This window comes from Lagenorhynchus albirostris, chromosome 5, assembly GCF_949774975.1.
Source record: "Lagenorhynchus albirostris chromosome 5, mLagAlb1.1, whole genome shotgun sequence".
Classification (NCBI taxonomy): Eukaryota; Metazoa; Chordata; class Mammalia; order Artiodactyla; family Delphinidae; genus Lagenorhynchus; species Lagenorhynchus albirostris.
Window position 1 is genome coordinate 11,138,669 of NC_083099.1, and position 26,713 is coordinate 11,165,381.

General features: G+C 48.1%; 1 long non-coding RNA gene across 1 annotated transcript; it reads right to left on the reverse strand.

The window, feature by feature from the left end:
* Positions 1–4,086: 4,086 nt before the first annotated feature.
* Positions 4,087–26,296, reverse strand: LOC132520359 (uncharacterized). The gene is made up of 2 exons (XR_009540530.1): positions 26,129–26,296; positions 4,087–4,241 (listed from the first exon to the last, which is right to left on the reverse strand). It is a non-coding gene; the product is annotated as an uncharacterized LOC132520359 (long non-coding RNA).
* Between the last annotated feature and the right edge of the window lie 417 nt (positions 26,297–26,713).

Here is a 26,713-nt window from a genome sequence, read left to right on the forward strand (position 1 = left end):
TTCCTTATGTATTGGAATATATATACATATATTCCAGTTTGAATACATATTTGGAGTTACTCATATATAGTGTTCTATTTCTCTGGAGGATCCAGACTAATACAACAGCGAAAGGGTTGATGCCTGACCCAGCAGGGCGTCTCTGGGACCTTCCCGCAGCCAGTGTGGAGAGTCATTATGTTACCCAGTGAAGCTCTCTCTGCTCACCGCATGAGAGGCCAATAAATTGGAAGACGAGGTATTGAGGCAAGGAATATGACTTTATTCGGAAAGCGGGCAGACCAAAAAGCTGGCAGACTAGGGTCCCCCAAAACCCAAATTATCGGGCTCTGGATGATAGTTTCTTTTATAGAACGAGAGGGAAGTAAAGTAAAAAGGCAGAAAATAGAGAGGGAGAGGCGGGGAGGAAGTAAAGTAAAAAAAAGGGCCAACAGTCTTGCAAAACACCTCCTGGGGCTTCCCTGGTGGCGCAGTGGTTGAGAGTCCGCCTGCCGATGCAGTGGACACGGCTTCGTGCCCCGGTCCAGGAAGATCCCACATGCTGCGGAGTGGCTGGGCCCATGAGCCATGGCCGCTGAGCCTGCTTGTCCGGAGCCTGTGCTCCAGAACGGGAGAGGCCACAACAGTGAGAGGCCCGAGTACCGCAAAAACAAAAACAAACAAACAAAAAACACCTCCTGGAATGGCCAGCCTCAGGGAGGGGATGTGTAATTTCTTCTTTCTTGCAGCTGTTCACAGGTGGGTAGGGTTCCCTGAGGCAGGTCATTATGTGTGATTATAATAACAAAAGCAACAAAAGGCTAAAGTCAAAGAAACAGACCCAACATGGAGTCAAAATTGGCTCTTCCCTGTTGCAATTGTGACTACCTCTGAGTGCACCAGGTGACAGCATCCAGGAGAGCAGGGGTCACCGTGTGACCTTCCCCTGCATCCTGCCAGGTTCCGGGCAGCCTGCTCCAAGATAGGGCTGCTTCTCCTGCCCACCCAGCGCCAGTGCCTGCTTCTCCGGCCTGAGCCAGAAGGCTTCCATAGCCATTGCCATCTGTGAGCGAGAGCTACTGAAACCAGGGCGTGGAGAGGGGGTGAGGCGGGGTTGCTACTAGGAAAGTCCTATTCCATCAGTGTTTGGCCTGTGATCAATTGGTGTTTAAGATCCAGAAACCAGATCCCTGTACCAAGAGCCCATGTGAAAGGAAAGTTAAATTTTGCCCCTTCACACACAGGCTCATATGGGAAGGAACTGCATGGTCTTTTCCACTCTGCATATATTTTCCAGTATAATCAGACATAAGAGAACAATGTATTTAGTCAGATAAGGAAGTCAGTTTGTTACAGAAACTTCCATAGGAGCGAAAAGACTCAGACACATCCCAGGGAAGGGGGCAAACTCCCAAGTCTGTACGGAGCTGCAGTTCCAATATGCCTTCTTCCCCCGGGGCCCATCTCAAAGCATAAAGTGGTCAGAGGTTTCCCCCAGTACCCCTGGCCATACCCCATCACTGGAGTGGGGTCCAGTGGTCAGGAGGAATCAGAACTTGACCCGACATGACCTCCAGCCCAGCTACCCATAAGCAGACTGTCCATGGTCTGTGTTCAACAGTGAAAAAATCTCAACATAGGGGCTTTAAAAAAAAAACCAAAATCAGTTCCTGTCTCTTAATGCAGGTTTAGCTGCAGTCTTCAGGGCTCTGATTTTAGTTGTTCTGTGAAGGAAATATGTGAGAGTGAACATGTGTCTGAGTATGTACTGGGATAAAAGAGAGAGGACGGATGGGAGAAAGAGCACAGAAACAACTAAAGCCGCATTGGAGGCCAATGGAGGGACAGGAGACTAAGACATTTTCTATCGTGGCTTAACACAGGCAGTGCATCAGAGCTGAGCTTTCAGCTCTGGAAGAGGCCTGTGCACAAGAGTATCAGCGGTAATCAGGGAACCCTAGCAACCCAGCCCCAGCACAGGGCACAGTCCTGGAGGCTCCTGGGTCGGCCACTCTCTGTCCCCTTTCATGCCCAGGCTAGACAAGGTGACCAGAGACCAGTGCCTGCTTTCTAACCTTCAAAGATGTCACCTTTACCTTTCTGCAGCTTTGGCATTCATCCGGTTCTGTACTCAGGGAAGGACCCAAGAAATCCTGTTGGTGCCAAGATGTTCAGTAAACTCCAGATCTGGGGCTCTTGGCTGACGTATGGAGGCCACAGGATGCCAGGGACCCCCCCAGAGAGGAAGAGCAGATTCCTGAGGATTCCCCAAAGATGAAGCTCACCAACCGGGGGGCAAGAGCGTAGGTTCCTCCTCCCATCTCAGCTGACAGCGGCCCAGGCTATGCGCTGCCATGGCAATGGGGAGGGGTGGGAAATGGAGCAGAAGAAGAGTTTCCTTGGCTTAAACATTGTGTCACCTGGACTCACGATGCCTCCTTGACATGGTGAAACATCAAAAAGTCATTCGAGTTTCTGGAGGCTCTGTGAGCCAGCCTGACCCCTGACCCACTCAGAGGAATCTTCCAGTACCCGTGGCACTAACACGATGTGAAGGAATTCTCTCTGCTCTGAGCAGAAAGTGGGCTGCAGCCGGTTGTATTTTCCAAAAACAGTTGCAATATCTCTCATTGTGTATATTCTTCTAGAACAGGGGTCCACAGACTGTAGCCTGCAGACTACCTACCTGTTTTTGTAAAGTGTTTTTGGAAGAAGGTCATGCCCATCTTGTCAACGGCTGCTTTCATATCGTTGCTATGTCGGCAGAGTCGGAGTTGCAACAGACACTGTATGGCAGGCAAGTCTAAAATATTTACTATCTGGCCCTTTAAGGAAAAGTTTGCCAAAGTTTTTTCTAGAACCTTGCTATCAAGCAGTTGGGGTTGGGGGGAGATGATCTATGTTCCCTCCCTTTGGACCAGGGTGGAACTCTGTACCACCTTGACCCAACAGAGTATAGCAGAAGTGATGCTAGGTGACCTCTGAAGTCGGCTCATAAAAGGTCATATGGCTGCACCCTGCCCTGTCCAAATAACTGCTTCTTGAGCCATGCTGGATCCCAAGCTGAGATCCTTCCGAAGGGCAATTAGAGGCTAACCCGGTTACTGTAGTTACACTGTGAGGAGAGTGAATGAGCCCCCTGAATAGCATTGTTACAGATCTCTTGGACTTCTCTGTCTTATCTGAGAAGCAGGCTATACTGATGGAGGGCAGAGATCAGTCAACCAACCAATCTGGTAATTACCTTTTACTCAGCAATGAAATAATACACAGCGTAGATTCTTCATCATGTAGTACATAAAACAGGGATAGACTCTAGTTGTAATGACAGCTACTAATAAAATGTAACTTTCTCATATTTTCATAGCTCTTTAGTATTTAACGAGTGTTTTCATATACTTTGTTTCATTTCTCCCCTTCCAAGAACCCTATGAGAGACACAGGAATCTTGAAACTGAGGCAGAAAGCTGAAGAAGAAGTGGGGCTTTAACTGAGCCTTGTCAAATGGGCCACACTGGAGATAGAGAGGGAAGAGGCAGAGGGAGGCCACAGCAGGTGGAGGTGGAAGCAGGTGTAAAGGCTTGAGATGTTGTGTGGTCCCAGCCTGGGAGCGTGGAGGGTGAGGGCAGAGCCATGACCTGCTGGTCCCCAAGCTGCTTGGAGAGAAGGCGTTTCTAGGCAACCTGACCTGCCTAAAAAATCTAGATGTTGGCCTTCTGAGACCTCCCCGAATTGAACTGGTTACCGTGAGTACTCCGTGAGTACTGGGTACCATGCGTCTCCCTGCAGCCCAGCAGATTTTGCTCCTGTCTGCCCATTCCTTGCTCTGTGGTTCTCCAGCCCCATATCACATTTTCCTTGTTCCAGAAGTGATGTGGGCATGACAATCGCTGGAGAGGAGAAATCACTGTGTGTCTCTGTCCAGCCTTGATTCCCTGCCCCATCTGTATGACCAAGCCAACTTCCCCAGTCTCCTGCCGTCTTCCCTCCAGGCTGCTGGGTCAGCTCCTCCCTGGGAGACCCTTTTCCCCTCCACTCTCTGGGAAAGTCTGGCTGGGAGGGATCTGCTGTTATCATGATGTCATGCTCTCCTAGAGAAGTGAGATGAGTTTTTTAAAAATATTTATTCAGGGCTTCCCTGGTGGAGCAGTGGTTGAGAGCCCGCCTGCCGATGCAGGGGACACGGGTTCGTGCCCCAGTCCAGCGGAGCGGCTGGGCCCGTGAGCCATGGCCGCTGAGCCTGTGCGTCCGGAGCCTGTGCTCTGCAACGGGAGAGGCCACAAAAAAAAAAAAAAATTATTCATTTATTTTAAAGTTTTTTAACTGAAATATATTTGACATATAACATTGTGTAAATTTAAGGTGTACATGTTAATTTGATCCATGTATATATTGCCATATGGTTGTCACCGTAGCAATAATTAGCACCTCTATCACTTTACATAATTACCTTTTACCATTTACCATTTCCTTTTAGTAGCTGGAATAATTTGAGATGAGTTTTTTTATTCCTTTAGGCTTCTCAGCCCCTGTCTTTGCCAGGCCCCACTCAGCCATGGGAAGTACAGGCCAAGGCTGCCCATGTTGTCACCCAATCATGGAAACCAGCTTCCTAATGACCACCTTGGGAACTCAGGCCGAGACTTGTGCCCACTGCCAGGCACTGGTGTGAACTGGGCATCTGAGTACCGCCCGGCCCCCCTTCCCTTGCCTCTGCTGGGCTTCCTGCGTGGATGGGAAGGGCCACAGCCTCAGGACCCGGTCTGCACTCAAGCTCCCCTGAACCCCACCCCTGTTGTCTGGGGCTGTCCTAGCCCCTCCCAGCAGCTCTTCTCCCTTCCCTCTTCCTATGGCTAAAATGAAACAAAGACAAGCAAGAAGGGGGAAAGCCGGTCACTGAAAATGAGTCACAAATTTAAAAGATGCCTTTCTTTCTGGGAGGACTCAGAGGGGTTTCCCCTGCAGGGCAGCTTTTAGTTTAAAGACTTGCCTTTATCCAAGATGCGTCAGTTCCCAGGATGCCCCTCAGCGAGGTCTGTGCAGCTAAAGAGTTGAACTGTCTCGAGAAGCCAAATGGACAGCCCAGAGCACCTGGAGGTATGCCTTTAGCAGTGCACATGCTGCAACAGGCACTGACGTGCCACGTCCTCCCCCAAGAATTGTGGACAATTCCAAATGGATTGGCTGCTCTGGGGAGAGGCACACAGATTTGACTGGAAGATGGGGGTCAGGGCACCATTGGCAAAGTAGCCACTTGATCTTGGCTGATTTAGTAGCTGTTTCGGCTGGTTTAAGTTCCTTCAAGCATTCAGCAATTAACCCCTTCTTAGAATGTTCTGGAAAATGACATATCGTTTAGGGTCCACTGGCAATCAGCTCAGATCCACAGCCTGCTATCTCCATGCTTCCCAGCAACTAATGAGACTCTCCAACAGTGAGTAATGGCACCTGTGTAAACAGATTAGGTAAAATTCATTGATTTGTGTGACACCCTTCTGTGGAATTTTTCTGAGGTAAAGGACTGTCTTTAAAGAATTAATTGTACTTGACTTTTTCATTATTAAGGGTGAAGGGGGTGGAAGTTAATGAGCCTGAAGGCCTCAGAGCTTGGATCTGCAGAGGTTTAAACTCTGAGCGCCTCGGTTTCCTCCTCCAGAAGGAGGACCTACATTAGCTGCCCCTTGGGGATGCCGTGAGGATCACATGGGCAATCTGCATGAAAGACCTTTGTAAACTATAAGGTGTTAAAGATTATGAAAACTAGTCTCCCCCTTTCCTAGCCCCTCCCTTGCTTCCACACACATGTAAACTCCAAGCATGCAAACTCAGAGTTTTTGCTGGGAAAATTCCAGATGATCAGCCCCGGAAGTGTTTGATCTTAGCCCACCTCCCCGTTTACCTTTTCATCCCCAAACCGAGCTATGGTTAGACCAAGATCTCAGGCTAACTGAGTCACAGATTTGGCAGGCTTTGCCTCTAGCGTTTTGACGTGTGTGTTTGTGTGTGTGTGTGTGTGTGTGCACATGCGTGTGTCCTCCTGAATATCAGGCACAATCATTCACTGGGGTCACTCTGATTCGTGACATTTTAAAACTCGAGGCACTCTGCAAATGTTCCCCCAGGACATTCCACCAAGGCCCCTTCGGGCCACAGCCATCTCTGTCCTCTCTTTCCGGTGGACACTCAATAAAGAGCTGAGGTGGGGCGGGGGAGAAGGCCCAGAGGGTGTTAGGTTGGGCCTGGGTGCTCCTTCTGGATTCAGTTTGTTGGATTCTTGCATATCTGTTGCATTTGGGTTTCTAAAACTTTACCTATTTTCTTTCCCACACATGATCTTTACATCAGCATGGCGACAACGATTCCTGGTCCTGTACAAAGCTGCCCACGTGTCACACCAGCTGCTACCATGGGAAACCTGACTGTGGGCTCTTTCACCTCTCCTCTCCGGCATGTCCAACTTGGGAACTTTTTTTTTTCCCCGCCCAGGGAGATTGAACCCAGGCCCTTGGCAGTGAAAGCGCGGAATTCTAACCACTGGACCACCAGCGAATTCCCGAACATGTGTCCTTTTAATGCAGGACAGAACTCCCCAAGAAAAGAATCCCTGCCCCCAAGATAAATGTACTAATTCTAGAGACAAGAGGGAAGAATCATAAAATCATAAAAATTCACTTGGGATCCCAAATATAAAATTCGTCCACAGCGCCTTCTCCTTCCCATTCAGGAAAAGTGTTCTGGGAACATGAACTTGGGCAGGAGCAGGGGAAGGGTGAGGCGTGGCTATGACTTCTCTGACCAGATCATTTCTACCAGCTCAGTCTCTGGAGCTCCAACACAACTTCCCGGCAGCACCACGGCCTGAACATCCAGGCTGACATCTCTGGTGGATGTTGGGAGAGAGTCATGCCCTGGGGTAGGCAGCTTCACGGAGAGCTGCAAACTCAACACTCCCTGCCCTTTCCTCATGCTCATCCTGGTGGTGTGAATCTCGGAGGGCTGAGGCCAAGGAGCCTGGCATCTGGTGAGATCCTCAGTAAGGGCCCAGTTGAGCAATTTCAGGAAAGCTATAACCCAGGGTGTGTTCAAGATGAAATGTTTTCTGTCATCACTTGCAATCAAAGGATTATAAATGGAAATCATTTTTTAAAAATACATGAGCAATTATACTCCAATAAAGATGTTTAAAAAATACATGAATCATTACTGGCAGAGCTATTAGCACTCTTTCCCCCTCACCGCCCTAAAAAATGGTCTCCATCGTATAGACCATGAGCTGTCTCAGCCTCCAGACCAACTATTACCCCCATTCTACTCTCCCTGGACTGCTCTGGACATGTCCTGACTTTCCACACCCACCCCTATCCACCTCAGCCCTCAAACCCTCCCACTGGACCCTTCAGAGCTCATGTTCTACCATCAATGAAAGCTTCCAGAGGCTTGCCATCTTCTCTGAGCCTCCTTTCTGCTTCTTGCCATAACTCTGGAACCGGGTCCGCCCTGAAGACCCCGGCAAGTGGAGGCTGCTTTGTTCTCACAGCTGTCCTCCGTGACTTCCATCACCACTTCCAAGCCATTTTCCATCCTTCTCCCTGCAAAAGTCCCAGCTCCTTTGAAGTTCACGCTTTTAAACTAGAGGGTCCAAATCCCTCTCTGGTCCTGTCATCTAACAATCCCTAAGTGATTGTCTCTTACTTGTGGAAGTTTCTTGCACCTGGCTCCCTATCTCTCTCTCCACCCTGGCTCTGTAAACACAATTTCAGTACACGTACAGATGACTCATCCAAACTCATCCAACACTTGGCATGTCTATTCTTTGACTCCTTCACCTCCTCTTCTCTTTTCCTCTAATGCACCTCACCAGCCACCCTCCCCCTTAGTCATTATCCTGGCCTTGTCACCACTGATAAAACACCACCTTCCTGCTCACTTACTCGGACGGCCCATCCCAAGGCACCAAGCCTGCTTCTCCATGGAAACTTTCAGATCAGAAGCCACTGTTTCCTTATCCATTACCCCCCTCAAGTCCCTATGTTCCTCTCCCCACAAATTACATTCTGGGATCCATCATTACACTCAATGCCTGCCAACCTCTCCCCACCCCCTCTCTCCCTCCCATGTGCTCACCTGTTTAAACCCCAGCTCAGGTCACATGCATCTATCCACCCACTCCATACCTCTACCCAAGTAGCAGACTCCTGCTGGAGCAGAGCACACAACTGTGCCAACTGGTCTCACCCTAAATTCATGATGCCCACAAGTCTTCAGAGGGCCTCACCTGGACTGCCAAGGTAGGCTCCTTCCCTCCTGAATACAACCCTCAAGGGCCTTCTTTTCTGTCCTCAGACTGCCTGTATCCCCTCCTCTGGCTTCACTCGCAGATGACTATCTTGTCTGGTGTTTTACTGAGAAAACAGAAAACAGAAATTTTCCCATCTTCCTACCCCCAAATCTCTCAGTTCACCTGCATCCATTCCCAAACCCTCTGCTTTCCCTCCTGCTGAAATGGAGGAAGTATCCCTGCTCCTGTCTGGAGCCAACACCTCCCTCTCGCCTTCTCCAAGTTGTCACCACTGGGGTCGGGATGGGGCAGAAAAGGTTTCATCTAGGGCCCTTGTGAGTGCACGCTTTCCAACCCTCGGGGCTCCTCTTGCCTCATTCCAGCCCTGGCCTGCCTCTAGGTCCCTCAAAGCCATTCCCTAACCTTTTTTCGTATCTTTTCCCCAGACTATGACAAACTCCCACCTCCTTTATGACATTCCACCACAATTATAATTAAGTAACTGTTTAATTCTTTGTTGGACATCCGCCTCCCATACTGGAATATAAGCACCCGAGGGCAGGGAACAGCTCTAGCACATTCACTGCTCTAACACCTATCTGTGCCTCAGTTTACCTATCTGTAGAATGGGGATAATGATGCCCCCAATAAATGTTGGGGCCGTCTCCCCATCATCCAGTAAGTTCTCAGCCCATGAGAGGTACTTCATCAGCAATTACCGAATAAGTCAGTACATGAAGGAATAATCCCAGGACTGATGCATGGATGAAGATTCGGCAGGGTCGAGTGCTTTTCTGAATGCAGTAAACTAGGAAGAGGTGGCAGTAAGATGACCTGAAGCTACAAGTCTTCCCCTCTTCGTGGTGGTTGGTGAAAGGCAGCCATATCTTCCTCTCCTGCATCTGTGGCTGCCTTCGTCCCGGTGTCCCAGGTGCCTATTATCAAGTCAGGTCCAACAGGCCCTTTCCTTCCCAGCCCAAGGGGGGGCCTACCTTGTAAAATCTGTGGCAGAACAAAATCACCAGTGCAGTCTTCCCCTGACACACTGGGAAAGGCTCCACAAAGCTCTTCAGGGAGATCACAAGGCAGGGAGACTGTTCTGCTTTGCTGTTACTAAGGAAACAGATGCACCCGCCCTCGCGCTCCTCCCCTCGGCCTTCAGGACTTCTCCACTCCTCCCAGGTCCCACATGGCTTTTTTTTTTTTTTTTTTTTTTTTTTTTTTTTGCGGTACGTGGCCCTCTCACTGCTGTGGCCTCTCCTGTCGCGGAGCACAGGCTCCGTCTGGACGCGCAGGCTCAGCGGCCGTGGCTCACGGGCCCAGCCGCTCCGCGGCATGTGGGATCTTCCCGGACCGGGGCACGAACCCGTGTCCCCTGCATCGGCAGGCGGACTCTCAACCACTGCGCCACCAGGCAAGCCCACCACACGGCTTTCTTGAGCAAGCCCCTCAACTCTGTCCCCTCCGTCTCCGTCCTCTGCTTGCGGAGGGAGAAGGAGAAACCGAGTGCTTACAGGCCAGGACCCAACGAGGCCCCGCAGCAGCTTGTGCCCATCAGCGCTCAGAGCCCACCTCTCGCTCTCCATTTTCTCCTCCTCAAATGTTTGCAAGCACGGACACCAGAAAATTCCAAGATGCGGGCTCTGGTTTAGCTGTATGGGACCGTCACAGAGTCTCCGGGTTTTTACCAGGAAGGGGGTAAGAGCTACACCCACAGTACCCAGAAGCAGAAGCAAGGGGCTTCTGGAGGCAGCTCCTTGGTCTCTGGCTTTGATTCCCCTCTCAGCCCAGCAGCCTGGACTACGGGGCTTGAGGGAGGTGTGTGGACACGGCTGCGTCTGCAAGAGCTATTTTCTTTTATTGCTTCCCCTCACCCACTACGTCTCTTCCAACCTCTCTCCCTCCCTCTGTATAGTCACTGCAACTTTCTTCAGGTTTCCCTTGGGGTCTGGCCGGCTAAGATTTGGTTTCACCCTCAAGGTGTTATGGCCCTGCCTGTTCCCCTCTTTGGAAGCGTGACCCAAACCCAAATGCCGCTGAGCTGGGAGTGGGAGAAACAGCCCCGTGTTTCCCAGCATGCTAAAGCTGTCCCGTGTCTGCTTGCTCTACCCACCAGCCCTCACTTCAGGGTCATCTTGCTTCAAACCATCACTCTTGGTACCCTTTCCTCAGCTCCCTGAGGGAGACCTGTGCTGTTGTTTGTTTTTTAACAAGACATGTTACAAACATGTTTATTTTGAAGTAGGAATTAATAGAAAAATATGGACTCCTTCCAAACCTCTGTATTTTTCTGAAAGGACACTCCTGGGTCAAAAGGACATTTTTGTTGAGAGCAACTCCTAAATGACTGGATTTCTAGTCACAGAACTACCCTTTTTTTTTTTTGGTCAGAAATTCGGTGTTGGCTTTAACAGGACATTGAAAACTCACATTAAGAGTGGTGGCTCCTGTGTTTCTGGCTTTTAAGGGGCTCCTGCTGGTACACTGGCCATTATTTGTCCAAGCCTCCTGGCTGGGTTCAAGACATTGCTGTTGGGTGCTCCATTCTGTGATGGACTGAATGGAACAGTGAGGTGAAGCACAGCAGGGCACGTGGGGCCTTGCCTACTTCTTAGCTGTGTGATCTCAGGCGAGCTACTGTCCCTCTCTGAGCCTTAGTGTCCTCATCTTTACCATAGGGATAATCCTGCCTTCCTCACACCATTATGGTTAAGAGATACACTGAGGTCATAATTTATTGTGGTAACTGAAAATTGTGGTTAACTGTAAATGGGTAGAGGGTGGCCCACCAGGGTTTCTTCCCTCTTCTTCAACAAAAGAAGCTGTCAAGTCACAGTTGAGCAAATCTTCACGGCCACTCCGTGCTATGAGGATGTAACCACAGATGCCCCTGCCATGGGGAAAAGCACCTCAGGAAGCTGCTCTTCTTGGGACAGACAAAAGTCTGAGGAAGAGCTGCACAGTTTATACAAGAATCCCAGGGCTCCCTTGGAAGAGAACGGATTGATTATACCTCACTACATCAACCACGGCCAACAGCAGCACTAGCCACCTCCACCAGGAATCACACTTCTGCACACAGTCACACCACCAACCACGATCACCACCACCGCCCCGCCCCCACCATTGTCACATGACAAATCTCCCTACCATCACCAACCCCACCACCACCACCATCACCACCAACACCTCCACCACCATCACCAACCCCACCTCCACCACTGTCACCAACCCCACCACCACCACCATCACAACTCCACCTCCACCACCATCACTACCTCCACCACCACCACCATCACCAACCCCACAAACACCACCATCACCAAACCCACCACCACCGCCATCAACAAACCCACCACCATCACCATCACCACCCCCACCTCCAACACCATCACCACCCCCACCTCCAACACCATCACCAACCCCACCACCACCACCATCACCACCAACACCTCACCACCATCACCAACCCCACCACCAACACCACCAACACCTCCACCACCATCACCAACCCCACCACAACCACCATTACCACCAACACCTCCACCACCGTCACCAACCCCACCTCTACTACCATCACCACTCCACCTCCACCACCATCACTACCTCCACCACCACCACCATCACCAACTCCACGAACACCACCATCACCAACCCCCCACCACCACCATCACTACCTCCACCACCACCGCCATCACCATCACCAACCCCACCTCCACCACCATCACCAACCCCCCCACCACCACCATCACAACTCCACCTCCACCACCATCACTACCTCCACCACCACCACCATCATTAAACCCACCACCACCCACCACCATCACCAACCCCACCTCCACCACCATCACCAACACCACCATCACCAACCCCACCTCCACCACTGTCACCAACCCCACCACCACCACCATCACAACTCCACCTCCACCACCATCACTACCTCCACCACCACCACCATCATTAAACCCACCACCACCCACCACCATCACCAACCCCACCTCCACCCCCATCACCATCTCCATACACAGCTCATCACGGTCATCACCATTAGCACCACCATCATGTCACCTCATCACCAATACTACCACTATCATCAACGACACCCACCCCCCACAGCCAGCACCTCCACCATACTCTCAACATCAGTATCATCACTAACAACATCCGCACCCCCGCCTCCACTGCACAACCCATCACCATTACCATTTCCCCTTTTCGCCAGCGCTCTGCCCCATGAAATTCAGATCTTTATGTTTGGAAAAGTGTATCTTGGCCTAGATCCATGGACCCAAAACCCTAAAATAAAGCTAAGAGAGAGAGAGAGAGAGAGAGAAATAGTAGCCTGGCTTTGACCCTAAAAGAGGAGAGGGGGAGGGGAGTGTTCGTTTTGCCTTTTTGAGTCCAGGGGTCTTAGGATCTACTCACACATGGTGAAAGAAAACAGTAACTGGCCTTTGGGGCTCAGAGCTTCTATGGCTTGGGGAACACTTCCAACAGAGAAAAAGGAGTGTTGCTCCTTCCTAAAGGATTGCTAAGTCTATCAATCTGAAACCCACCATCTCATTAGGCAAATAGACTCCCAAAACTGTTCCAATTCCCCCCTCATAGGACAATCTGTCACCAAAGGAAATGGCAGGGTGAGCTCAGCACACAGACAAATGGCTTCAGTGAGGACCAGCCTTGCAGGTTGCTGGACACGAATTCTGGGCCTTCTGATACTCCTGTTTCATGGACGAGGCCCCAGGGGTTCTCTCTAGGGCCCAACGTGACATCTTAATATTATCTCAAATAAGAAAAAGAGAGACCGAAGGACAGAGTCGGGGAAAGAAAAATACAAATCAGAGGCAATTAACATGCAGTGTGACTCTGGTATGAATTTCCAATCTCTGCTCTCGAGAATCAAAGGAGCCTCCTCAGGAAGTGGGCACAGACCTCTGAGTCCTGGTCCAACCTTCCCTCTTCTTTTTCACCTGGTTCTGTGAGCCTCATGATCGCCTCTGTGTGTCAGGCCTTCCACATCCCTAGCTTGTAGGCCCTGGGAAGGGCACTTTCTCAGATAGAAGCGCCCTGTGTATGTTGGCTTTTACACTGAGATTACAGAGGATTCCCACTCTCTCCAACGTCAAATTTTTCCTGGTTTTGACCTAAAGGTACAGAGCTTTGTCAGTTGTTTTCGTAACTGTAATCCTGCCTTTGCTCGGGGCACATGAAGGGGGTCTGCCCTCCTTTCCCAAGTGGGCTGTAAGCTGCGCTCCTTGGTTGACTGGGATGGCCTTTGTTGTGCCTGAGCTGCTCAGCCCCAGGCCTCTCTCTGCCTCATGTAATTTCCATCTGCCTCACAAGGGGACCAAGAGATTTTAAAGCCTGCCCTGTTCACTGGGTGGCAAGAGATGGAAACAGCCTGCAAAGGTGTCTCCTGATTCATCCTCAGCTCCTGCACAAGTCCAGGGATGTGCTGTCAACCCCCCTCCCCTACCAGCTACAGCTGTTGGAGGTTTTCACTTTCCTGTCTCGTTATTTAACTACTGCATGCCCACTTTTGTGCAAGCTACCTAGGCGGCTCTCCAGCCCACACACAGCCCAGCTAAGTCAGGCTCCAGCCCACACACAGCCCAGCTAAGTCAGGACCCAGAAATTCATCCTGGAGCAAGATAGGTGGCAGCTACCACCAGGGTAGCTGCCACTGTGAGCACAATTAGTGACACAAAAGGTCCAAGACAGACTTGTGTCCCTAAAGCCTCCAGGTGCCTGGGGCTGCCATCTTAGGCCAAAGCTTGAGTTTTTAGTTCATAAAACACTCAGTCCTTAATATCAAAACCACCAATTAAAGTGGCCCTGTTCAAACATGTAAGGGATACACACTTAGAGGGAGTAATTATGAACCCTGTAGTTTGGGATTGACTGTGTTTTTTTCTTTGATTGTTTTTAACATTATTAGTCTTAGCAAGAATCTCTGTTATGTTTATGCAAATTTTATGTGCAATATGCGTATGTGTACTATGATTTTAAATTTTTATTTTGTGACAAAAAGCCCTGAGGATCTTTTGAAGAAAAACACAAATAAGTGCAAGAGAAATAATGCAGCAATGATAAGATCCCTAAACAGCCCACACAGGAAAATTAAGGAGAAAATTCTGAAGTGTCCTATTCTGGCTCCAGCTAAGTCCTCCTCAGAGAGCTGAGATAAACTCTGTGTGTGTGTGTGTGTGTGTCTGTTTGTGTGTGTCTGAATGGGGGTGGGGGCATAATGTGTGTGTGGGTGTAAGTCATGTGAGTAAAGTGTGAATGTGTGTGAGTGTGAATGTGGATATATGAGTGTGTGATCATGAATGTGTATGTGTGTAAATGTGGGTGTGCACATGGGAATATGTGTGTGGGTATTGAGTGTATGTAAATGTGACTGCATTTATGTATGAGTTGTGAATGTAAGAGCTCACTGTATGAGTGTGAGCAGGAGTGCATGTACATATAAGTTATGAGAGTCTGTGTGCATGCCTGTGAGTACAAATGTGAGTGTGGATGTGATTGTGTGAGTACAAGTTGTGTGTGAAATGAGTGTGCATGTAAGTGGTGTGCATGTGAATGTCATTGTGTATGAATGTGAGTGTATTTGAGTGTGAGTGTGTGCATTTATTATGCAAGAGGATCTAAAGATGCACCTTTACAGGATCTTGACTTGGAAAGCCCATCATTTCTGAGCACAAACACAGCTTGTCCCGGCCCAGGGAGACCTGATGGGAATTGGAAATGGCGAGGGTGCCCATCTGTCCCACTGGCCCAGCACAGAGTTCACTGATGCCCATGGTCCTGGCATAGCTCTCATCTTTTGTAATCATCCTGAGGCTGTGGTTGAGGTCTAGCTTACATGAGTAAAGTACACACCTCATGAAAGTAAAGACTGTCTGCACACACACACACCCAGAGCTACCCCCAAGATCAAGTCACACAACAGTCCCAGCACAACCCTCCCTTTTTACTCTCAAAATTCTCCTGGTTGGGAGGGGATATGAGGATATGTGTATACGTATGGCTGATTCACTTTGTTATGCAGCAGAAGCTAACGCACCATTGTAGAGCAATTACACTCCAATGAAGATGTCGAAAAAACAATCATTTTGATGTGACAGCCACCATCATCCATTTTAAAAGTACAAGACAAGCTCTTTAACAATCAGACATTTAGCATCATTCCTTTTACTCCTTGAAATTATATTTCCATCTCACTTCCCCCACAGAATTTTATCCTGATGTAATACACTGATATTTTATACTTGACAGTCTTTTATTGATCAGTCTCTCATATATCACAGAAACAAAACATGTATGCAAATTTATTTAAAATTTGTTTCCTATAACCGTAAATAATAAATAATTATTTTAAAAAAATCTCCTGGTTGGGATGATGAACACTTCAGTCCCCCTGGGGAAGTCTCACCAGGCTTTCTCCTAGGCCCCTGAAGGAGGGTGGATTCCATCGTCCATTAGCATGACACCATCTTCTGGCCTGTGGGTAATATTTTACACATGCAGGAGAATCAAAGTAAATGTATTGCAGCTGTTTGGAAACCAGGGATGGTTAGATGACATAGGTTTGACTTGATGGGCTCTGAGGATGTGTGAATTCTAGAAGGTGGAAATTATTAGAACAAACACCTTGGTGGAAATTACCATTAATTCAAAGTGTCTGAACTTCCCTTTACCCCATCTCCACCACTCTGGCCTACCTCTGCCAAACTTTCCTTTCGTTAAAGGAATGAGTCATCCCCAATGGGAACCATATGGAAGCTATGGGAAAGAGTATGGGATCTGGAGTCGGCCTGGCTTGGCCTTGCAACTTGACTATACCATCAGCTAGCTCTGTGTCTTTGAGTAAGTTAGTTAACTTCTCTAAGCCTCAGTTTCCTCATCTGTGAGAGGAATAACAATTTACTTTGCAGTATTGGGGTCAGGATTAGATTTAATGAATATAAGGTACCTGGCACATGGGCACCAAATGTATATTAACTGATATTTAAGTCAGATTTAGGGATCAGAATAAAAGCAAAGAGGCAGACTAGCTTTTCCAAAAGTGACCACAATGCTATTTCCAGTCCCATTCATTCTTCCAGAATTTTGCCCCTCCCCATCAAGAGACAGAGTCTATCTCCCCTCCCCTTGCACTAGGCAGGACTCTGTGACTGCCTCAATGAGTAAAATATGATAGAAGCAATAGTACATGACTTCTAAGGATAGGTGAAAAAAGCTCTCTCTCTCGAGATGCTTACCCTGGGAATCCAGCCACCGTGCTGTGAGGAAGCCCAAACCCGCCCACACAGAGAGACTGTATAGAGAGGCCCATGGGAAGAGGACTTGAGGATCCCCCCAGCCAAACAGCACTACCAACCAGCAGACATGTGAGTGAATGAGCTTTTAAATGATTCCAACCCTCAGCCCCTGAGTCTTCGCACTGAGGTCCTAGAAATTGGGAGACAGATACAAACTGTTTCTGCTGTGCCCTGATTGAATTCCTGGCCCAGGAATCTGTGAACATAATCAAGGCCTATTTAAGCTGCTAAGTTTGGGGATAATTTGTTATACAGCCATAGTAACTGGGACTCAATGTAATCAGGGTTTTGTGGATGGAGCTGACATTACTCACTTATATCTGCATCAGGCAGAGTGAATGTGAACACAGCTCTCTGCTTTGGTGCCTCCAAACCTCAAAGGTAGAGAGTCTGTTGTACATACTTGTCCTGTTGCTTGTGATTGGAGCCTAGTGTACATGTTCATGCTGACAAAATTGATTGGCTCCATTACTCAAATCCAAAGTGATCTCCTATATCCAAACTCCTAGATCCCTGTCAGTTCTTTAACACTGACCCCTTACTAGCCTGTGGGAAATGGAACCAGAAAATAATGCAACTATTTCATAACCAAAGATGCCTGAAGTTATATATGCAAATTGGTTGCTATCCTCTTCAAACAACAGTTGTGCAATGTCTAATCCTACTTCTCTATTTTCTGTCTCACAGAGATGGAAACTTTACCCAGTGCCATGAACACATTTGGAGAAGGAAAAAGACTAGCAAGGCCTTCAGTGACAGCCAAGGGCCGTCAGAAAAATCAGGCCAGAACGTAGGGCAGCAGCAAGACCAACTTTCCAGAAAGCCCAAACCAAGGAAAATGGGTTAAATGGGCAGACCATGCCCATAGAGCTCTACCATGGCCTAGAACATGTCACGTGTCATAGCAAAGTTAGTATAATAGAGTTGTGAAAGCATGAGCTTTGGGTCAAACAAACCTGGTTCAAATTTGGTTTCTCCACATAGTGGCAGTATGACCTTGGTAAGTTCCTTACTGCCTCAATTTTATTACCTGTAAAAATAGTACCTACCTGTGGCAGAGGCAGCTGGTGGTCTACCAAAGATATGTATTCCTCTTGCAACTTCACTTATGGCTGGGAAGAAGCTGCCCAGCATCTAAGTTGGACCATGTGACCTGATGGACTAATGGGACCAATGACCAATGAAAGCAGAGGTTCTATGTGTCCCTACCAAGCCAAGGTGGTGAGATCCAGTGTGTTCTGCCTACACCGTCATTCCCTTTCCTGGGACCTTGGAGGCCCCAAGTTGAAGATGGTGACTTCCTGGGATAGAGTGAGGCTGAATCCCTGTGTCACCACTTGGAAGAGAACCATTTAATGAAGAACATGCACAATGGACTTTGTGTGAGTGAGAAATAAACTTTTACTAGGTGAAGACACTAAAAATTGAGGTTGTTTGTTATAGTAGGGAGCCCACTCTGACTCATACATTGTTTTAGAGAATTGTGACGTACATAATTACAGATACTGTAAACAGTTGTATACCATTTGTCTTCCCCATTTGACTTATGGCCCACGAGGGCAAGGACTGGGCCCATTGACCCACAGTGTGCAGTGTATACCAAGCAGTGAGTAAATTTGAACTGGTTATCTGCAACTTGATTAAGAGAGGCAAATTAGAATATGGACTCTTTAGCAATAGGAGAAAGAAAATGTTGAGGCTAAAAAAGAATATTACATCAATACTTCATCCCCAAACATTTAAACACTTGTCAAAAGTACCAAAAAAAACCAAAAACAAAAACACCAAAAAAAACCCCACCTAGCAATAAAGTCATAATTTGCCAATTTGGAACTTTGATGCCAAAAGGGACCAGAGAAATGCATTTTCTCATTAGCAAGTTTTAGAAACCAATGTTTACTATCAGATTTTCTGTAAAGTTCCACAAAGCTTTTCCAAGGTAATTAAATGGTTGCCTTAACCACTGGTTCATGTTTCTAGCAGATGAAGCTGAGGAATCTAAGGGATTCCTGTGTAAATGCAAACTCAGTAGGAAGAATTGTATCTAGAAACAATACCTTATCAGTAACGCCTGAGCTTTCTCTTTGAATTATCCATGTGAACAAACATAAGTTGCATTTATTTTTTTAATTAATTAATTAATTAACTAATTTATTTATTTTTGGCTGCGTTGGATCTTCTTCCTTTCTGCATACGGGCTTTCTCTAGCTGTGGCGAGCGGGGGCTACTCTTCGTTGCGGTGCGCGGGCTTCTCATTGCGGTGGCTTCTCTTGTTGCAGAGCACAGGCTCTAGGCACGCGGGCTTCAGTAACTGTGGATCACAGGCTCTAGAGCGCAGGCTCAGTAGTTGTGATGCTAGTTGCTCCGTGGCATGTGGGATCTTCCTGGACCAGGGCTTGAACCCGTGTCCCCTGTGTCCCCTGCATTGATAGGCAGATTCTTAACCACTGCGCCACCAGGGAAATCCCATAAGTTGCATTTATATAGCATGTTTTTTTCTGTTGCTTCCACTGTGTTTTCTCAACAACCCTAAGAAGTTAGGGCACATTTTATTGTCATCATTTCACAGATGGAAAATCCATGAAATAAAGAGAGTTGTGATTTGGCCAGCATCTCAGAGCTCTTGTGAGAATCAGAAAACAGGTCTCCTGAAAAGGCATAGGACTTTTTCTCCACCAGACCTCCCAGGTTGATATGTGTTCATCATGGACGATAGCCCAATAGAAACCAAATCAAACAAACTGTTTTTGAGTCAGTCTGGGTAAGGTCTCAAGCTTGGGATAAAACGTCTCAGTCTTATGGGATAAAGAGCAAACTAAGACACACTCGTAAAATCCAACAACAGCACCACTGGGGAGAAAATAATTTAAATAGATGAGCAGTTAAAAAATAAATAAAATATTAACATGGCAATTCCTCCTAATAACAGAAGAGACAAGGTAAGACAGGGTACGACTAAATAACAAATAAGGAGAAAGTCCAAGAAGTGTGATGGCCGTTCAGAGGAGGGAAAGAGTCCAGAGGCTAGAACACCAGAAAGACAGGGTGCAGGAGCTGTCATTTTAGAAAGGGGTAAAATTATGGAATCAAAGTGTCTTATCTGCTCAGCACCCCTCCTTTCTTCTCTGGAAACATTCCCCTTTCTCTGGGGAATTTTTCCTTCCTTTATTCCATTCATCTGAGATTGATTCTAGATGGGACTGCTAGTGATAGCATCCTACACCTTGGCCATTGGAGTGGGCGTGGGACCCAGTTCTAGCCAATTAGAATTCTTGAAAAAGAAATAACTGTAACTAAGGGAAGGAACCAATCCTGCTTGCATGTAATGTGAGGAGGACCTGCCATAGCCATGGGTTCTGCTCTGTGGAGGAGACTGGGCTTGAGGAAAGCAGCTGATATTAGAGAAGGGGCAAGACGGTATGGGTGACATTGGAATGTGGTTCCAATTGTTCCCAAAGCTTAGCAGACCCCTGCCTTCCCTGCAGGTTATAGTAGCATGGAGTCAATCATTTCCTCCTTAACCCAACGGTGGTCAAGCAGGGCTCATGTCATTTGCAAGCATGGTCTTGACTATGGGAACAGGTGGAAAGGAGAGAAGAAACTGCCTGCTCTCAGGCAGAGGCTACAGACGAGCTGTGTGGGAAGTGGGGCACAAGACTTCTCTGGGGACAGTGAAGAAAGCAGTGTTTCTAGAGGTGGGAATCAGATAAAGGACGAGTAGGACACCAAGCTCTGAGCGGCTTGAATTTGAGAAGATAGTAGAACGTATCCATGGAGACCCTGAGCTGGCAACCAGGATGTGGAGGTGGGTCTCCAGAGAGAAATTATGACTGATGCAACTATATACCTTCAGTCTTATATACACTTAGTCAAAAGGACTCCAGCGAGAAAGGGCTTTTATATGATTTAAAGTGGTGCGTGAATTTAAGGGAATATTATTAATTTTGTTGTGCCATCTGCATGGAGGTAACAGTTGAAGTGGATGTAGAAAATTCTCAAGGGAGAGAAGGGAAGAGCGTCTTGGATAAATGTTCCCAGTTAGTCAAAGACAATAATAAGATCATCGAGGAATTAAGACAAGGCAGGGTCACAAAAGCCAGGTAAACAAAGAGTTTGAAGAGGGAGAGGTTGAGCAGTGGTGAAAAGAACAGGGAAGCCAGTGAGAAGGTTGATGAGAAATTCTATGGGATTTGAATTTGAGGAGCAGGAAGTTACTGATGAATGAACTTGGATGTAGCAAGATGCCAGCCAAAGGATGGAGAGAAGTTACAGGTGTGTGCTGTTGGTGGCCACCCATATTACTTGAACCTTCCAGAGGGGGGCGCTGCTGTGACTTTCCAGTATGGAATCCGCATCTCTGGGCCTGAGGGATTGTTTCCCCAGAACCAAAGAAGGTCACAATGCCCATCAGGTGAGCCAGAAGTAGCAGAGAATTAATACCTGCCAGGAGCAGCCCTTCAGCTTAGGAGCTGGTGTATAAATATCCCAGCTCTCTCGCCTTGCCCCGGGGGTGGGAAAATTCAGAATAGATTCTGCACCATTTCTCAGAGTTTCCCCCCAAAATTACACTCCAGGTGCCCACGGTAGCCACTGTTAACAGTACACTCTTTAATCAGCTGCATTCCTTTTCTTGTCTACCTTCCTAGTCTCCTAACAGTGTGTTTCCTGCACTTCCTAAATATACTACTTGTACTTGAATCCCTGTCTCAGTGTCTGCTTCTGAGGGCAACTAAGCTGAGACAAGCGATCATGTAATTTACAGCCCAAACTAGGACCCTTGTGAGAGTGAAAAGGGGAGGGGACATTGTTAATAGTTATGCTCAGACATATGCCTGGAGGTATGCCCCCCCCCCACCCCGCAGTTATATGCTTGTCCTTTGAGAAGCTGGACTGGGGACAGAGGAGGAAATGCAAATTTCAAATACCAATTCCTTATGCTAACAGAGAGTGAAGATTTGTGGAGAGTAAAGCTGCCTTTTATTGGGTGAGTATTTGCACCCTATGCCCCACTACCTGGAGGGCTCTGAAAAGGAATATGTCAGCTCAAGAGTGGGAAAACATCTCAGGAGGAGAATGGGCCACAGAAGTAGGTCAGTGTCCGGCCCTCAGGAAAGCGAGGCTCATGCATTTCTGTGATTTTAGTCTCCGAGGCTGCGAGCCATGCCGTCAACCTTAGTCAACAAGACACTCATCTTACGGCCTCGCTGGGCGCCCCCTTCTTGCTTCCTCTCTGCTTCCGTTAGTAAGGTCACTGCGTGCCTCTCTGCAGCTGCACAAACAGACAAACTTCCTCTGACAGCACATCCATGCCCTCTCTGTGGGTGCCCTAGCCCTAAGGATATCGTCTGGAAACCTGAATCCTTTAATACCCAGGGTCTTTCCACTTCAGATGCTTCTATGTCTATCGTTTTAGCATCTCTCCTCTAAAAAGAGATTTTTTTTTTCTCTGCAAGAAAGTCTTTGAAGAACGCCACTCCATCGCGTTGCATGGTTGCCGAGGAGCTGCTGCCGGGGGGGAAGCGTGTTCTGGATGTGAAGGTGCTGAGGAAGGACAAGACGCGAACATTTTTTCCTCTCCCTGTGCACGTATTAATCCCCATCCCCGCGTTAAGACGCAGCTTCTGTGTGATGTCGGTGGTGTGGACGAAGTGTCTCTGACGGGGAGGGACCTCTGCCCTCCAGCACCAGGTGTTGGCCTGTGGTGCCTGCTGTTCCCCGTGGCTCTCAGGACCCCCGTTCCTGGGAGATGCGTCTCATCCGTCTGACAGCTTGCCCTTGACAATCTGGCTTCTGCCGCTCTGCTCCCCTTGAGCGTGGAGTTGATGAATAAAGAGATAGATTAACACAGGCTATGCCAAGCACCTTCTGTGTATGAACTCATTTCATCTTCACAATTCCACGGAGTGAGTCCTGTTATTAAGCCTGGGCCACAAGTGAGGACTGAGATTCAGGGAGGCTAAGTAGCTTGCCCAGGTTCTCTCAGAGCGTAAAGTTTGCAGTTTGAGCCGCAGAAAAGGAAAAGCCTGTGGGATACTCCATTAGATACAGAGGTAAGGCTGGCTGGTCGGCTGGGCTGGTTAGGAAGGAAATGCTCTGTGGGTCCATATTCTACAGAGTTCTCCTTCGCTGACTGGATTAGAATTCCATTCTGTAGCTATACTCCTGTCCTAGACCTTGAGGCCTGGGGGGACGATCTCCCATGGATGGCCCAGGCAAGAGCTGATCAGACACCGCCTTGGCCTCCAAAACCCAGCTCCCTTCCCAGACCTCAGCTTCGCAGGGTTTTATCTCCTCTTAAAAGCCACCCAGACTTTGTCTTTGTGTCACAGGTCAAATGCATGACCTCCTCAGGAAAGGCCCTAAAGACCCTTCTACCCTCCCACTGCCCGTGGATCCTACTCTGCTACATCCCTCTCCACCTGGCCTCTGCACAGAACCTTGCCTGTCCTCCATCATGGTGGAGAGACAGACATGGGGCGAGTGGGCCTGGACCAACAGTAGGCAAGCAGGCCCCTCTCACAGGTGCTTTGGGAGCGTCACACCTTATTCAGAGGACTCGTTGCTGAGCCAAGCTACCTGCAGCTCCCAAATACACTCGTGATTTCCTACCTCAGTGTCTTTGCTCAGACTGTTCTCTCCACCATGAATGACCCATCTCTGAATGTCCAAACTCCATCCATTTGTTAAGGCACAGAACCGTGGCATCACAGTGCCTGATGCCTTCTCGGAGCCCCTCACTGGAAGTCCTCTGCACCCCTCTGAGCCTCTGTCTGTACCCCTCTAAAATCACACATGTGCTGCATTCTTCTTGGAAAAACAGAAGAGATGTATATTTATAGTCATATTTCCTTTTCTAGTCTGTAAGTTCATCAAAGGCTGAATTCAACTGTGCATCTTCAAATGTGCTTAGCAGAGGGCTTAACATGTCAGGTGTTTTTGAAAGAAAGAGGAGGGGATACTTAGACAGGGAAAAATGCAATATCTGGCAGGGAAACCTTTGGGAATTGCAAATAACATATTTGCCAAATAGATGATGTCCTCGATCATCACAACAAATGGAATATTTATACTCCAATTCCTGTCCCTCTGTGGGCATGGGGTCCAGGGTACCTCTGAGAATCCAAATAGATCAACTCTCCAATTCAGAGTCGATTCTATCATTTAATTATATTAGTCGTGGGGGGAGGCTTGAGAGAGACAGTTTCAGAGCCAAAGCTCCCTTGGCTTCTCTTCTCGCTTCCATTTTCCTTTCTGATTAAAAATCAGTGGAATTTTGAGAAGCTAATTCCAAGGCTGTGCAATTTTCCTCTTTTAAAACGTCTGATACTGAATTGATTCCGTAAGATTTACAGCAGGCTCTTCACTCCTTACTCCTTAGAAGCCATGCACCTTCCGAGCAGATTTGCGGGTAGTCGTAGTAGCAGTAACAGTAGCAGTAGCAGTAGTAGTGGTAGTACCAGCAGCAGTATTCATAGTAGCAATAGTAGTAGTACTCACTACTCTGGGCTAAAAAAGATGCCAGAGGAATGGAAACATCTTCAAAGGTAAGTCCCAGACAGCTCATGATTTTGAGTATCACCATTGACTAGCTGTGTAACCTGGGACTAGTGATCTCACCTCTCTGAATCACCGTTTCCTCGTATGTAAAATAGAGCTAATACTTATAACCACTCCACAGTGTGGTGGTAAGGATTAAACAGGATCGAGCCTTTAGAACAAACAACCCACCACCTGGCACAGAGTAAGTGCCCACTAATAGCTGGCTGTTAGATACACTCTTGAAAATAAAGCTGAAATAGAACCAAAATGTGAATATCTATTGCTTTTATACAGCTGGTGAATATTTAACTATTTTCCTGTGCTTCCCACATCGTTTCTGATACTTATCTACATATGTACCTAACTCAGCCATTGCATCACCAACTACTGTCTCTATTTAAATGGGGAACTTCTAAAAGACAAAGATCCCTCCTGTTCTATTTGTTTAAGTAGCATGATTCCAGGAACATGTGGGCACTTAATATATTCTTAGCTCAGCAGTTTCTAACCATGGGTCAAAAATCAAATTGGACTGCGGTGGTTCTTAAATGCTTTTGGGGTCATGAACGGTTTTGAGAGCAAAATGAATACCGTGGACCAACTCCCAGAGAAATGCACACCCAAGCAAACCGTCCATACACTGCATCCCTTCCCTCCCTAGGCCATACACTGCATCCCTTCCTTCCCTAGGCATGAGGCTCCCAGATTAAAGTCTTTAAACCAAACAAAAACAAAACAGTTCATAAACACTGCCATGTGCCAGGGGCTTCATAAACTACATCTCATTTAAGCTTTAGAAAGATGCCAAGGCGAAGGGACCACTCCTGCCTTCTGTGCAGGTCCAGAGATGCTAGGTGTCTAGCACGTGTGAGGTCAGACAGCTGAGTGTTTTCACCCCCCCCCACCGGCTCAGTAGCCCTCCTTGAGGTGGGGGGGGGGGGGTGGTCTCGTGGGTCCACCAGAGATCAATGGCCGATTCACGGGCGAGAGCAAGTATTTTCATGTCAATTCTGCCGGTGAGGACACTTGGGCATCCTGAGAAGGCCTTGTGGGAAGTAAAGGTGGTAAAATCAGGGCGCCCCAGGTCATCTGAGCCTGAGGACGCTTTCCTTCATTCTCTCATACATCTGAGCATCGCTTGTGCCAGGCACTGGGCCACAATCTGATGTATGCCACATTATTAAAGAGCCCATGGCAAGTAGGCCTGGATTTCGATTCTAGCTCTATCAGTTGGTTGCTGTGTGACCTTGAGGAAGCTAATTAATACCTTGAGCCTCAGTTTCCTTATCCGTAAGGTAAGGTTAATCCACTCTTCATTGTGGGGTTGCCCTACAGATCCAGTGGGCCTATGTTAGGAGACACAGGGGCCTGCGCAGACTGGGTACTGTTCAGAGGTCACTTGCAGACAAATTGGATCTATTTTAGGTTGTCAGACAAGAGACCCTTAGAGAAAAAAATAAAGTCCCGTCCAGGAGAGGAGCCCAGGAAAAAGGGCAGAGGAGGGCCCTGCACTAACACAGGGAACTTCCTCTTCTCTCCAGACCACTCAGCTGACGTGCCTCTTTGTTTTCGTACCGTAAAGGGCAAAATATTTTCCTGGCAGTTGGAAGCAGAGTTTTGCCGTTAATCTTCCCTTTGCATGCAGTTTCACCAAGATCCAAAGTGACACAAAACAAATCCTAGAATTTCACCCCAAGGAGATGGAAAAATGCGTGCCTGCCAGACTGGGCAAGGCCGTCTCCAGGCACAGGAGCAAGAAGCGCTTTCATCGGGGGAAGTGTCAGCACACCCACAGCTGTACCCCAAGCCCACACACAAAAGCGGCTTCCCACAGACCTGCCCAAATATTTGAACGCAGTCCTGAAAGAGTGTTTTTAAAATTTCTGGACATCGAAATAGAAAAGACATGCCTAGGAAATACGAAAACTGCCATTGGGGGGCCAGCCAACTGCATGAGCCCTGTCTTCTGTCCCACATCCTCCATCAGGGGCTACACCTCAAATTTTACCTTCTGGGGCTTGTCAGTTTCCTTCCAGCCACGATGGATGACCTTTAAAATGGATTTCATCGGCCGGTGCAGTCTTGATATCCTGTCCAGGTACGGGCACTCAGATGTGGAATGCATCCCCTCCACACTTACAGAACAAAATAAACAGGGAGAGGAGAACCAAGCCAGATCTGCTGGCCCAAAATCTAGTCAGGACTGACTAGAAGTAATCCCTGCCTTGATCAATGGGATGGTTGTTTTGCCACTGAATAACTAGCTATTGATTGTGCCAACTGGCCTTTCTTTCACACCAGGGTGGGGCTTGGGGTTGGGAGGGTCAGTCTGTCATCTGCATGTGAGCATCTTGGCTGTGGACATGTTCCTGCTGCTTTGAGGCTGCCGAGCCAGCAGGGGAGAGAGAGGAGGGAGGAAGATGCTCCTGACCTGTGCATCTCTCTCTCCACAGCCATGGAGCCATGGGGCTGGTTCCTGTCCAACCTCTACAACGCATGGCTTGGGGGGATGGTGGGGGCGGGACTGACAGCACGCCAGCCTCTCTCTAGTTGATCTCTAAGCCTCTCTCCCAACCCCTTCCAAGGAAACTCA